Genomic DNA, 15,589 nt, shown 5'->3' on the forward strand with positions numbered 1-15,589 from the left:
TCAACACCACCACACATGATGCTGCTGAGCACCACCACAGATGTTCTAGCTCAGCACCATTAGGTACGATCCTGCTGAGCAACAACGCATCTGTTGCTACTCAGTACCAGAACACCAACACGTATGTTGCAGACACATTTTGCCTCAATGCTCAGAGTCTATCAACTATTACTGTACAACAACCACAAGACCAATCAAGACCGTTCTCTAACAACCTCCTACTGTCATTCATGATTATATTACCATAATTACGATCACTCGGGAAATAATCATTATTATCAACGAGAACAGTTGTAATACTATTGTACTTACGTACATGAACCAAGGTACGCGAGGCGGCGTTGCTAGTGCGTTGCTAGAGCCTGTGTTCCATCACCTGCAACACAAGACACGTTCCATCAACCACTTCAAACTCCTGTGAAGCACGGGGCCTTGAGCCAATATCTCCCGAGTATTTTCCAAATCCGTGTCAAGGGTTCAACGGAGGAAATAGGGCAGGTGCTCAGACAGACACGGGAGGGAGTGAGGAGGATAAGTGAAACACACAGACGACAAGAAGTAACACTCAAGAGTGAGGAGGATAAGTGAAACACACAGACGACAAGAAGTAACACTCAAGGAAGACCTGACGACCTTTACACTGGAGGATACACAGGGAGGTGTATCAGGGGAAGACCTGGCGACCTTTACACTGGAGGATACACAGGGAGGTGTATTAGGGGAAGACCTGACGACCTTTACACTGGAGGATACACAGGGAGGTGTATCAGGGGAAGACCTGACGACCTTTACACTGGAGGATACACAGGGAGGTGTATCAGGGGAAGACCTGACGACCTTTACACTGGAGGATACACAGGGAGGTGTATCAGGGGAAGACGTAGGGAGCGAGCAGTGCGGCGGGAGAGGGTATCAAACATCTAGTGTCGTTGGTGGAAGGTGTAGGAAACTCAAGGCAATACCTAGAGGTTAGTGGGATGTGACACACATCTCTGGTCCTCGAGGAGGTCCAAGGCAGAGGTGGTCATCTCACTGGGGCGTGAGGAGACGGTCGCCAGGCAGGGTTAGTGCTGGGTTAGTGTCTTTGGCACTCACTCTACAAGTCCTTTCATTTCCTGACAAAGTAAATTCACTATTCATTCCTGGCTAAAGCAAATTCACAATTCAAACAGTTTCAGAGAGGAAAAAAATATCAAAATTCTGAAAAAAAATCAAAAATTAAAATTCTATTCTTGAACCCAGCACATAAAAATATTTCTATTCCAATTCCCGTTGCACGGAACAATACGAACCTGATTCATCAACACTATCCACATCAGACTCTACGTCTACACCCAAGTGGTGCGTCTATAACCCGCTCCACTGAACTGTAAACATCAAGCATAACAAATTGATCGCAAGCTATTACTCTCCACAACAGCTCACACCAACACATCAGTATCATTACTCGCCTGTGACTAAAGAACAGGTGGAAATAAACCTATAGAGGATCTCATGAACGAAAAACAACGTCCAAAAAACATGTAAAATGTACGATCTCTTTATCACTCCCGCCCGCCCGACACGTCCTACGTTTTCTGTCACTTACGGAGGCAGGGGTGCTAAATTAAATATCTTTTACGTACACTGACGAACGGCGTCTTGGCATCGAGCCATCTTCATGTCCCTACCATGCACCACCAAACTGCACCCAGACAATTGAGGGTCTCGATGTCTTGGGGGTAATTACGACATAAATATCAAAACAAAAACAGAAAGGATCATTTCTCTCTCGCTCGTTGGCCTTCGTCTACAACCCAGTTCGTACTGGAGGCGCAGGACCGTCTTACAGATCATCAGACACAGTACGAAATGGTCTTACAGAGTGTGGAAACTCTCTTGCTTGATCTATCTGTCTGTCTATCTATCTATCTATTTATCTATCTATCTGTCTATCTATCTGTCTATCTATCTATTTATCTATCTATCTGTTTATCTGTCTATCTATCTATTTATCTATCTATCTGTCTGTCTATATATCTATCTACCTATCTGTCTGTCTATCTATCTATATAATCCTATAACTGTAACACTTACAACTATAACATATCATTTTGTCATTCCTTCATGAGTACCAGCCAAATAACTCACATGATGAGTATGACCCACTAACAGTCAGCCTCATATGTACAAAACCATCTCCCCTGCACAAACTGGCTGCACACATCACACTACACAACTATGTATACTCTTACTCTCATCATATACTCTCTCTCTCGTACACCTTACTTTTGCTACACTAATTCCAGTACACAGAAAGGGCGTATATTACACCCCACTTACCGTAATTATCGTTCGTAACCCCAACAATATCTCAGATGTTATCAAGCATTACCAGGTAATAATAATAATGATAATAATTTCGAAGGTAATGATACTAACTGCAGAGTGGCAGCGTTACTGCGTTACCAACAACCACTATCACCACCACCACCAGTCACATCCATGTAACGGTGTTACCAACGTGCACCACCTCAGAAAAATCAGCATCAACATCAGGAGACAGAATCAAGTCCCTCCTCCTCCTGCTGGATGACCTGTATGAAGCCAATCCAGCCAGCCGACCTCCTCCTCCTCCTCTTCCTCTTCTTCCTCCTCGTCTTGGTTACGTGGAGCGTGACCTCGATCCGGAATTGGAACCTTGAGCCCAGCCTGGAATCCAGGCAATGTAAACACCGTCAGACTTGGACCTCCAAGAAGTTCCCAGTGCAATCCTCGGCCGACAAGATGATGGTCTCGATTGTCCGGAATGTCTGAGGGATATTCTGCCGACATGACCAGAAGCCTCGGAAGACACCGAGCGCAGGTGACTGTCACCCTGGCCTGAGTGAGGAGCCACGTAATGCCGGGAAGGATAAACGATGGAGGATGTGGACTAAAAAAAAAAGAAAAAATGGTTGCGTATTCCTGCTCCATGACACAAAGCGTTGCTCCTTAAGGCCCCCAAAGTGTAACAGCCTGTTACCTGTGCCTGATGCATCGAGGCAAGCACTCTCCTCATAGGCCCAGACTTGAAACCGAGTGACTATCACATCTCGAACTTGGGAGTCCCGCCCACTTCTGTGGCTGGCTCTCTGAGGATGACTATGAGTTGAAAGAGTCTGATGATACAACCTGCTCTGACCAGCAAGAGGGAGGCTCTCTTTATACGTCAATGGCACTAGAGGTCAGTAGGACATAGGGAAGAAATGGATGGAAAGTAAGTGATGTGCGTCTGTCTTTTCACTTCACTGGTGGCAAGTCCCGTAGCATCTGATCTGAGTCACGGGTGTCACAAGCCCGACCGTCACCCGCCTGCTGGCAGCTGTGACACAGACTAATAACACCTTTTTACCAAGGTAACGAGCGCCCGGCCCCAACCGTCATATATCAACACAATTACGGCCGCGTGTGTCATGACCAAATGAGAGTTCGACGATCATGTCCGTCACCAGCTAAATTGTCCGTCGCTTCCCCTGTGGACGTGGTGGTACCCAAACGACGTGAGGGGGTGGTCCAGCAGCATCCCACAGCTGGGACACAGCCTCACCATGCTGTGTGTGAGGGGTGCAGCATCGTCCCACAGCTGGGACACGGCCTCACCATGCTGTGTGTGAGGGGTGCAGCACCGTCCCACAGCTGGGACACAGCCTCACCATGCTGTGTGTGAGGGGTGCAGCACCGTCCCACTGCTGGGACACAGCATCACCATGCTGTGTGTGAGGGGTGCAGCACCGTCCCACTGCTGGGACACGGCCTCACCATGCCCTCCGTTGTTTCACCGAGCCACCAATCCCTTCCATCACCATCACCCACCAGCATTTCACAGAGAGTTAACTCATGAATCCATCAATGGGAGGACCCAGCCCCGCTGGCTGTGATGGATCACCAGCTGTCAATGTCACACGGCAAACACCCTCCATCACACGCCAGGGAGCCACACATTCAACCCCGACCAACGCGCGATTCCGCTCTCCCACACACTCGTTGTGGCCGCTTGTACATGAAGAATAATCATTGGTTTCTGGCTGAACTTTCAAGTCATACTCAGACGACTCGAGGTGTTGGAATATCACGTTTTCTTCCTAATGGAAAGCCAAGGTTTCAGGGGCTACTTAGCTAAGAGTTCATCCCGTACTTATCCCCTGACTTTATCAAACTTATCAACTTATTGCTTTCCGTCTTCTTATTGCGCGCGGGCTGAGCAGTCCAGACCATGAGGTAATCTTTATAAGGAGTACATGTAAGTTCTTCCCCTTCACTAGTGCCACAACCATTATCCACATACACACACACACACACACACACACACACCTAGCCGTCCAACATTCAGTTCTCCAGCGAATACATGACAATGTTCCTCCCTTCAGTGAGGCAGGACGGTATAAACCCCTCAGGAACTCCACGACTGAGATACGAGCATGAAAATTCACCTCCGCCTCAGGAGGGTCAAATCAAATCCACAGGCCATCAAATATCTCTTGAAACTCAAAACAAGATCCACATTTTGGGTTTTTAAAAGATATATGATACATGCTCCAGCTGCTATCTGGAGTCTGGGCTGTTAACGTAATGATGGGTTTAATATCGTTAAGTGACAAGTGATTCTGGTGTACATTACTGCGTGAGGAGGAGGAGGGCTGGGCTGTGGGAGGACCATGTTTACTGCACTTCTCTTGCTTGAGTCTACCCTCCTCCAACCCCACCCCTAAATATCAACAGGAGCGCTGGGACCCCGAGATCCGAGCTGTGGGACCCGGGCGCCGGGACCTTTCTAATCCTGCCTGACAGCGCGGCGCCCCTGGGAAATACTCGCTAATGAAGGAGATCCTTCGTGACGGCCCGGGTCGTGTTGTGGGCCCGTTCCTCCCGGGAAATTCACTTCAATTTCATCACTTAAGTCGAACCTGCCGGGGTCGCTGAGGCAGGTCGACGTCTGCCATGATATAAAAAAAAAAATGCCCCAGGACGCGGGGTTAACCACGACGATACACGCCCCTGGGACACGCTGTCAACGCAGGTCCTGAGCACGGGCTACTGACGAAGTCTTAACTCTAATCAGCATCAGCATTATATGCTTGACGGGGCAAGACAATGCCACAAGATGGCACGGACGTCCGTCAAGACGGACTCTGGTGTTTCATTAATGAGGAATGTGGCCAAATGCCAGTGTGTGCGAAGGAGGGAAACGGCCAGGGGTCAGGTCAAAGGCCAGACAATCATACCAGAGGGTCGTCATTGGCGTGGTCGAGCAACGCACCATCGTGCTCAAGAGAGATGCTGTCGTGCTCAGCGGTCGTGGCGTCGTGCTCAAGGGTCGCACCATCACGGTCAAAGGTCATATCGTCATGGTCACATCATGGCAGCCAAGGAGGAAGGAAGAACTAGGGAAGCGAGGGAGTCAGGTGTGTATGGGTGTAGGTCATGACCGGGGTGTTGCGATACAGCAGATGCCACCTCGGTTGTCCACACGTGTTTCTCCGGGTCAGGCCCACCATCCTGATGTGTTCTACACGTTCATCATCCCATCGGAGGGTGCACTGTGTGTGTGTTGAACGCCAGGTACATCATGCTCTGGGTATCCTCCATGTCACACACATCATACTCTGGGTGTTGTCCGCACTAGCTGCTCGCCATGCCAGACACACCACACCCTAGGTGTTCACCACATCAGATACACTACACGCTAGGCGTTTCACCACGTCAGATACGCTACACAACAGACGGAAGTCTCAGCACTTTCCCCGGGTACAACAGAGCCACATCAACCAAACACATCCCCACTGTCACCTGTCATTAACCTCACTTATTGATCATTCCCGACCTGCTGGTCCAGCATGACCTTCATTAGTGATTAGATCCGTCTGTCTCTCACTGAGAATGTCTGTCAATCTGTCTCTTCTCTGTTCCGGCCGACAATACATTCTGAATTCAAAACTTCGACCTCTGGGGAGAGGAGGGGCGAGTCTCTCTCTCTCTCTCTCTCTCTCTCTCTCTCTCTCTCTCTCTCTCTCTCTCTCTCTCTCTCTCTCTCTCAGGGTTGTGAGGGAGTGTGGATGATGGAGATGTCGCGCCAGCACCCTCCGCCTGGGCTATCATCATGGGTACCATCCACCATCATCACTTCCGCCTCGCATCGCACACCTGAGTGTGACACATTCACATGACCCTGTCTCCCCTCACAACCTGACCACTACTAGCCGTGTGAGCCCAGCGCCTCTCACCGTCACGAGTGCCACTCACTATGACACAGCCACACTCACGTTCCCTGGCACTATCCCCCACCCACCCACCACCACGAGGCCATTCATCATCAACCAAAGCGACAAAGCATTACTGATAGGAGCATTTATCATCATACGCAGGCAATAATGACTCGAACCCATACAATTCATCATGGGATGAAGCATCACTTATCATGCGACGACCCTTCACTCATCTGATGAGGAGTTACTCATCATATGATGAAACCATCACTCACCGCGTGAGGAAGCGTCACTCATCGCCTGACACAGAGCCACACATCACCCATCCGACGCCTCATGACAATACCGCACCTCCTACGACTAACCACCCGTCGTCTTCACATACAGGACGTCTTAAAAGCATCGCTTCAAGATGTAGAATTTCCAGAGGCTCAGAGAGAACCTGGGACACCATGACACACCAATGTTCTTTTTTTCCACAGGAAAGTGTTCGTGTCAAGCGTGAATCTCTAGTGGCGCGACTCACACTAGTACCTCAGGCCAAGGTAACACCAGTGGTACAATCACCTCTGTCTAACCTCACACGTAAAGAACCAAGGAGGTAGCAGTGTGTGTATGTGTCTGTGTGTGTGAGGAACATCTGTATCTACAACACACAATGAAGGACCGAGCGTGTAGCGTCACCTGTGTGTCTACAACTAACACATTACACGCGCTAAATACATGCTCTCAGTCCAACCAGATAACCCATCAAGTTCTTCACCACACCAGCACCTTCCTACTGCCCCTGACGGGATGGTTCTTTCAGAGAACACTTCAGCATTACCGGCTGATTCTTGAACACGACGGGACGACCCTTGGTATAACGACCTGACCTTTGATTAGACCCTTAACGGTCTGGTTAAAGGCCAGGGCATCATTTCAAAGGTTAGAACTGTGGGTGTTCAAAGGTGACCTCGTCTTGGTCAAGCGTCTAATTGTCAAGAGGTCAATTCTTAACCTAACCTAATCCATTCTATTCTAAGCTCTCATCCAGCGTGTTAGGACCTCACCACTATGTGTCCGAGAAAGAGAATAAAGAAGTTCCAGGATAATAATGATTAGTGTTATTACGTCAGCGTCTAAAGATAAAAAGATTAGCAGACTGAATACTGTGCTAAAGCGATTCCTCATGCAGGAGCGACACCAGTATGGTAAACTCTCGGTATCTTGTAACAAGCAAGAGATATGGCAATTTTCGTACCTCGTAAGACTAGCTGGTAACTGCTATCAAAGCAAACGACATTCCTTTACAAGAGAACATTTTATGGATCTAATTCCACAACCACAACCAGGCCCCACAGGCCTTTCAATGGTTTACCCCGGACGTGTCACATACCCTGGTTAAGTTCACAGACACACGTCGACCCCTGTATACCACATTGTTCTAATTCACTCTATCCCGTGCATACATTTCACCTTCCTGCATGTCCAGGGCCCCGATCGCTAAAAAATCTCTTTCACTCCATCCTTCCATTGCCAATCTGGTCTCCCCGTTCTTCATCTTCCCTCTACTACCGACATATGACCATGGAGGTCAGATCTCCTCTCAGCAGAGCAATTATGGAGCAAAAGGCTCAATATATGATCATATCAGATTGAGGTCAGCACGGAAGACCTGCCTGCAGTGAAGGTCAGCCAAACGAGCAGGTTGATCACTCAACACAGCTTTCGCAATCTGGGCTGGGTCTTATGAGAGTTGCCTAACCGTGTACCATCCTACGAGAGGAATGTGTAATACTTATGTAATATAATTATCAGTATATTATCTGATACAACCTACACATGATAAGTACGCCGACCAAAAGTGTCCAGTCTACCAATACAGGTCTACGCAAATAATCTTATCATTCCATCTGCACATATTTTGAGCTAGAGTTTTATGTGCACGTTGCATTACGTGCCACGTACGATTTATCGAGGCTACTGATTATTTTTCGGTGTACGGAAAGTCAATAACCCATAAAGATTAACTGATAACTTCTGGCTAGGAAATATTAAATAATTCTCTTTATATCTTACAAATATTCTGACCCTTAATCAACTAATCTACTTAAAAACCTCTCTAAAATTCACATTATCAACTTCGAAGACACACTCATACTGTACTTTGCTAAACCCGCATGAAAAAACAATATAATGAAACCACTGAAAAAAAAAATACAACGTCCATCGTGTTCAATTACATTAGGAAATATACTGCATACAAATCGTTTTGGCAACAATTATGAGGTTGGCATTAGACGAATAATTTCAACATGACAAAAGTGTGTTAGTAGCCTGACTAATGCCAACACTGAACCAAATGACGGCTTAAAAACAATGTTATGTATCGTACGTACAATATTTACCGAAGCTGAAAATCCAAAATGATTTTGATTGAGAGGAAAATTATAATATTCTACACAATCGTAAAGATGAGTCTGAAAATACTCCAGGAGCAACTCATATCATGTTCTTGTAAAACCTGAAAAATATATTCGTTACACTTAATCACATTCCCAAGGGTCAGACGAACTCACCTTGGGACTGGAGCGGGAGTGAGGAGCGAGGACTGAGAGAGAGAGCAGCTTAGGTACGTCCACACGACTCTGTGGTTCAAGACAGACTGGCTGCTGCACCATTGCATTCCATGCTCACGGTTGCCCCTCTGAGGATTTTCTGTGTAAATTTCCACACGAAGGAGTGATTACCACAGCTTATTTAAATTGGATTATGCGAGGTAATACACATGAATAAATTGGCTGAACAAAGGAAAATAATCAATAAGATGTGAGACAAAGGATATCTGAGAAGATATAATTGAGTGATAACGTCAGGGTGGGGAAAGAGTTTACGAGGAAGAAAGACAGGTAGGTTAGGATGGGGGAGCGACTCCCAAAAATATATTCGGTTAATTTATACGAGGTAGAAACTCATAATCAGGGAGAATGGATTTTGGTATCAGAACAAGGGAAGTCAGGGACACAAGATATCAAGAGAATCTGGGAAGCGATAGGTTTACCCAAAACAAATTACTCCAACATCCAGTGATTACAACGTAAATATATGAACACATCTGGTATTTTGTTTCACGGTTTTGTATACAAATACACATTCTGGGAGTATCACTGGTCCTGTGTAGCTCTGGAATGATGCATCTAGTGGTGGCTGTATAATGATGACGCTACAACCTCTACTACACCGATCTTCACGACTGTGTTCACCATCAGAAGCCACGTCCTCCTATCTCGAAGCATCCAACACTCATACACCCGCAAAAACTCACACACCAACCCTCCCATGCACATTCATCCCCACCACGTAATGTGTTTGGCGAAATATATGAATAAAAAAAGTCAGCAATCTATTAATGCCAAACCACGGGCTGGTGGTCATTACATACCAACAAGAATAACATTGCGTTCCATCTCACTCGAGTACAATAAGCTATTCAGAATGTAACGGGAGATGTCACTATATGACATTATGTTCCTATGTATGAAGTGTTATTGATGCTGGGTCTAGGGTATGGTAGAGTCCATGGACCTCTTAGCTCTCAAGATGGTTTTGCATGTCTAAATTACTACATTCATACCACATTAACCCCTTCACCACGACAGTACGACCCTATGATACCCCTTGCACGTAAGATCGTCATAACCAAGGGTCGTACCGTCGTGCACAAGAGGATAGAATGTATTCTACAGAAGCTACTCACAACCCCGGCAGCCATCCAGGAGGAGGAAGAGAATCAGCCATCTTAAATTTATCGACTCATAACAAATTAACGAGAGAAAATGTCGCGGCTGACACATGCGGCTGGCCTTTATACCTAACACTCGGTCAAGGTTAGTATCAGGGACGCTGCTCTCCTTCTTCCTGCTAACGTGTAACTGTAAAACGTCTTGTTAATCAGCCATACACGCCTTGTTAGTTTCGTGAACCCTCCTCTTGCCCTCGCTAAAGCCGTTGAGATAAGTGAAGTCTAAGCTTTCAATACCACTAAACATACAACAGCGAACCTCCGGATGAAGCATATTGAAGTGGAAATGTATGAAACGAATTAGCTCTCCCAATGAGTACGATTCTCCTAATAAAACGAAGCCCCGAACTAAGATAAGGCTTCGAACGAAGCGAAAACCTGCATGATGTAACAAAGACTATTTGCTGATGTAAAGCTCTAAATGAAGCAAAGTTCCATAGAGAAACGAAGCACTACATAAAGCGAAATGAAATTCTTAATGAAGCAAAGCTTCAAAAGTAGCTATTCACCAACACTAACCCCAATATCGTTACATAAATTCTGGTATTATTAAGACAACGCGCTGAGGATATGCTGAAGTTTAGCCTCTCTCTCGTCTTTGGACGAGTTTCATTTTGGACAACGCCCCTAAATTTTCAGAATACAACGTGGGAGGAGACGAAAGCAGATCTGCTTACTGGTCCAACAAAGGGCCACTTTAACCTCTTCGTCACAACAGTTCAATCCATTAGTATACAGTGACCTTTGACCTAATCCTTAAAGATCAAGTCAAATGCTTTCAATACTTAAAGGCCACCGTATCGTTGTGCTCCGGGCTGGTATCATGGGTCGCACCATGATGCTGTAAAGTCGTCCTTTCGTGCTTATGTACTTAACAGTAGTAATTCAAGGCAATTCAAGGCAAGAATAACGTGGCACTAACTGCTGCAGGAGCTTAGCACTAGTGCTAAGAGACTGGAAGTTATCCTGAACAGAAAATTAGCTGAATGATTCATCACAACATCCATTCTTGTTTTGTCTGCTAGGGAAAGAAATAAAAAATTCCCTGGGGCAAGCAGACTCAACTTTCATTAGAGACACTTTTAGACCACAGCTTGCCTAGGTGTCAAACACAATCAGTATCCCAAGTTTGCTCACGCCGACATAAATCGTTCTTGGTGCATCCCCAACGCAAACAAATTCAGAACGCTCACCCGCCCCACACCAGTCTGCATGGAAAATAAATTCAATTTCCTGCCTAGGACCAAGTGCTGATAGTATACAGCCGCACGCTGTCATCATTTTGACAGACTTACTTACCAATACCAGCAAAAACAAATTTTTCTTCAATATTTCTCTACATTTTCTAGAGTGAAAACATTTGAAATCTCTTCAAATAGGCCTGGCTAATGAAATCACTTCAAATAAGCCTAACTTAACTTATAATCAATTACCTTACAATACTGACACTGCATTTTCTCCCTCATTATTAGAGACAATACGCTCTAAGGATGGTATCGTCGTGCGCAAGGGATTACCTCGCGTCGTAAAGTATATATATATCCTTTGCCCAAAGCACAAAGACAGAAAGAAGCGAGACAAGCTCAAGGTATTGGAGACGTGGGCGTCAGGTTTCCTCCTGTGTGTCCTTAGCGACACACTTTTGTATACGTACAGAAGGCGTTTCCAAATACAGGCCACACCAACCCGCGTTGTGACTGACAAGCTGTTATCTGCTGGCAGATCATAATAAGAATCGATGGGTTGCTTTTACTATTTTCGTTATGTGTGCGCACGCGTCTTTTGATATCCACAAAAGGGAAGAGATGTCACTTTTTTCATTTTTGAACAATGAAGAGCTGACTCCCTACATCGTTAACAGCAAACACAAATCTTTAAGTAGCACAGAAATTCTACGTCATGTGCTATGTGAAATTAAAATACATTTGACCAAAAGTAAACTCACTCAGGACCCCTTCTGCCTGGGGTACAAGTGGCTAAACTTGTGCCAAGTTTAGGAAACAATAATGTGGGTCCTTACCCGGAACGCTCAGAGGGAATGCGACGATGAGGGGTAAGTGTCATATAGGAACAGCTTAAGAGAAAAGTTTAGGGTAGGTAATGTGTGAGAGGCTGGGTGAGGCGGTCCACCCTACATGAGCGATCCACACTCCACATGAACGCTTTCCACCCTTGTGCTAATCCCAACTGGGGTGGTATTCGCTGTGGATGGTTTAATCTTGCTCACAGCCGCATGTGTGTTGCTGCTGCTTCTGTTACTCTCAGTAACTGCTGCAGTTACTCCTGTTGTTTATATGAAAGTCAATGTCACACATATTAACAAATGCTGTTGTTAGGTATTGCTTCTCCTGTGCTGCTGCCCCTGATGCTCTAACGTCTACTGTCAATGCTGCACAGCATATGCTTCTTCCACCATATGATTTCAGGCAAATGTCTAAGGTTTAAGATTGCCTCCTCTAGCATTATTCCAGAAAGGCAGCCATTTTCAAGTCAACAAAAGACATCAGGAAAACTCTCTTCTTCAAAGAAGCCCAAGGTTAGGTAATTTACGTTTGAACCTGGTTATAAACAACAGGATTTGTGTTAGCATCAAAAGCATTACCTTGCACAATTCACCCAACACTAAGCTTGCATGTGGCTAAGACTGAAATCTTCACAGCTGTTATGAACATGACAGCCGAACAACTTCCCATATGTTCACTGTTTCATTCCTTCCTTGTTGTCAAGACACCTATGTATAAATTAGTAAGTGACAGAGGGGAGTATGGGAAAGTCCACTCATCTGCATACAACCACAGAATCACAACACAGAATCCTGACACAAAGAAAAAAATGTAGCACTACTTGAAGCAGCTACAATAATGGTTTGCTCAAAACAATGTCTCATACCCACAGAAATCACTTGTCACTCTTTTAACCCTGGACAGAGTGAATCTAACCTGAAGCCTCACATTAACATGATTGATCAACCACTTCCACTAAAAAAGAAAAAATCTGTATGAGATATCGTACACAACATACGTAAGCCAATGGAAAATTAATTCCTTGGGACCTCCACACACAATTCGTCCACTCCACCTAAACTATGCCTTACCTGCTTGGTAACCCATTCTTTCAAAATATACATTACTTCAAACCACACTCACTAAAGCAATCAGATGAATCATCTGGTTGCTTAGCAACCACAAATATTCAACACTACACAACAAAAAATTACTTTAAATACAACTCCATATCAACATGCTTGACACCCACATCTATGCAAGAGTACAAACTTTCATCTAAGCCACTTATAACTGCCCATCCCCAATGACAACTTCATGATGAGTTTATATAAACTTTGTGTTTGCTCCTATGATGGCAGCAGTGCTAGCCAATGTCAGTGTGCAAATATTAGTGTAGAGGTAAGCAGTCCTATGCAGTCATGGAACCTGTACATGCAGGTAAAGGTAGAAAATACTTGATAAGTTGTATGGAAGAGTGGTAGTAACAGTATCAGACAGGGAAGGAGCAATGTGGCATTATGAGAGGTAGAGGAGGTGTGGACCAAAACACTGCATTGAAGAATTTGTAAGAGAAATACTCAGAGAAAGCACTGAAATTATTTGTGACATTTAAGTATCTGGTGAAAGAATACAATAAGATTGACTGAGGTGCCTTGTGGAAAGTGCTACAAATATGGAGAATGGGAAAGGATACTAGAAGTACTGAGTGGTCTCCATCAAGATAGTAAGGTGTGTATGCAAATAGGAAAGGAGAAGGACGAGTGGTTTCAAGCAAAGGTGAACTGCATGAAAGGTACATGATGTCACCAAGAATGTTTAGTCTGTTTATGGATGGGGCGGAGGGATGTAAATGCAATGGCCTTGAGGAGAAAGGCAAGTCTACAGTATACAAGAAGGGAGTGAACCTGGGATGTAAGTCAGCTGTAATTTACAGATGAGACAGCTCTGGTGGCAGATTTTTAAATAAGAAACTGCTGAAACTGGTGTCTAGATTTGGGAGAATATGTAAAAGGAAGAAACTTAGTGTATGTGAATCAAAGTAAGGTTATGGGGTTTAGCATAGAGGAGAAATATGTTGGTCTGAGTAAGTCTGAATTGGGAGAACCAGAGGAAGTATTTTAGATACCTACAAGTGGACATGGTAGTGCACAGGATTATGGGAGCTGAAATGAATCATTGGATGAGTGATGGGGGCAAGGTCCAGGGTGTAATGAGCAATGTGTGAAAATATGAGTCACAGCATGTGGGAGCTGATAGGAAAGCAGACTCAATGGCACTATGGAACATCAGTCATGGCCCTAAATAGAAAAGATGAGAAGAGGGAGGATGAATTGGAAATGAAATGCTTAAGGACAATATGTGATGTGAGGTGGGTTCAATGCATAAGGAATGACAGAAAGGTGGGATAATTAGCTGACTAAGACTGAAAGACCTGCAAAGGGTGTGCTGAAATGTTTTGATAATATGAAGATAAGTGAAGAGAGCTGTATGCACCTGGGCATGAGAAGAAAGATCATGAGGAGCAAGTGTTTTGAGAGCAGCTGAGTGAGTGTGTTAGCAGTTTTGATGCACGAGACTGGGTTATAGTGATGGGTGATTTGAATACAAAGGTGAGTAATGTGGAGGTTGAGGGAATAATTGGTATACATATGTTGGAAGAGGAGGGAACAAGGGGGAAGGGTAGACTCAGAAGATGGAAGGATGGAGTGAAATATTTTTCAAATTATCTGGACTGAAACGTGCAGGAGGGTTTGAGGCTTGTATGGGAAAGAGTTGATTAGAGCTAAGTTGTATGCAGGAGGTGACATGCTGTCAGTGGGCAGAACTAGGGCATTAGTAGTGGTCTGGGTAACCACATAAAGGTCTGCAGGGCTTGGCTCTGGATAGGGGTTTCTAGTTTCAGTCCATTATATATAACACCTAAAGAGATAAGAATATGGCAAGTCACCAACTGCTCTTGGTGCTACCTTCCAATGTGATAAACAGCAAAGCAGTAGTGCATGAAAAAAGTATTTTTTCATCCAAAAGCTAGCAAAGTTATCCTTTGTCAGCCTGCAGGATGGTCTTCATGATTCAAATTCTGTAAAACTGATTCCATTTAAGCTGCACTCCCTACATCTGCTAAATCTACCCTACAAAAATATATGGAAATGGAGTGAATGATAACAAATAAAAAGACTAACAGGTAAAATTACAATGATGAAATGATGGGTGAACAGGTTAATAAATGGACAGACCAGATAAATATTCTCATGGTAAATGGCTCATCTATGTACTGAAAACTAACACACACACTTACTGACAATACAGTAACTGAATCTTTTTCATGTTATATCTACTAAAAACGTTTGGAAACCATTTACCAGTCAAAGTTATTTGCTACCAACAAAAGGAAATGCTTTGAAGCCATCTTCCCAAGACCAACACAAGTTATACAATATGAATTCCTGTCTAAACACCCTTAATGTCTTGCATGGAAATTCAAGATGCTGGCAGCAAGGAAACTACTGAGTGCTCTAACTTTATCAAATAAATCAATCATGTTAAACAAATACGGATTTGTAATAATACACACA

At 44.7% G+C, this 15,589-nt stretch overlaps 1 protein-coding gene across 3 annotated transcripts in view; it reads right to left on the reverse strand.

Annotated features, from left to right (window-relative positions):
• Window positions 1-8,918, reverse strand: part of LOC139758776 (uncharacterized) — a 141,261-nt gene extending 132,343 nt beyond the window's left edge. The window contains exons 1-2 of one of the 3 annotated variants that reach the window (XM_071680563.1): window positions 8,786-8,918; window positions 317-376 (exon numbers count right to left, since the gene is read on the reverse strand). The gene's annotated coding sequence lies outside the window, so the exon portion shown is untranslated. Of the gene's footprint in view, window positions 1-312; window positions 377-8,785 lie in introns of all 3 variants that reach the window. The other 2 variants (XM_071680562.1, XM_071680564.1) reach the window with 2 other exon arrangements.
• Window positions 8,919-15,589: the final 6,671 nt, after the last annotated feature.

The sequence above is a fragment of the Panulirus ornatus genome, chromosome 31 (assembly GCF_036320965.1).
Source record: "Panulirus ornatus isolate Po-2019 chromosome 31, ASM3632096v1, whole genome shotgun sequence".
Lineage (NCBI taxonomy): Eukaryota > Metazoa > Arthropoda > Malacostraca > Decapoda > Palinuridae > Panulirus > Panulirus ornatus.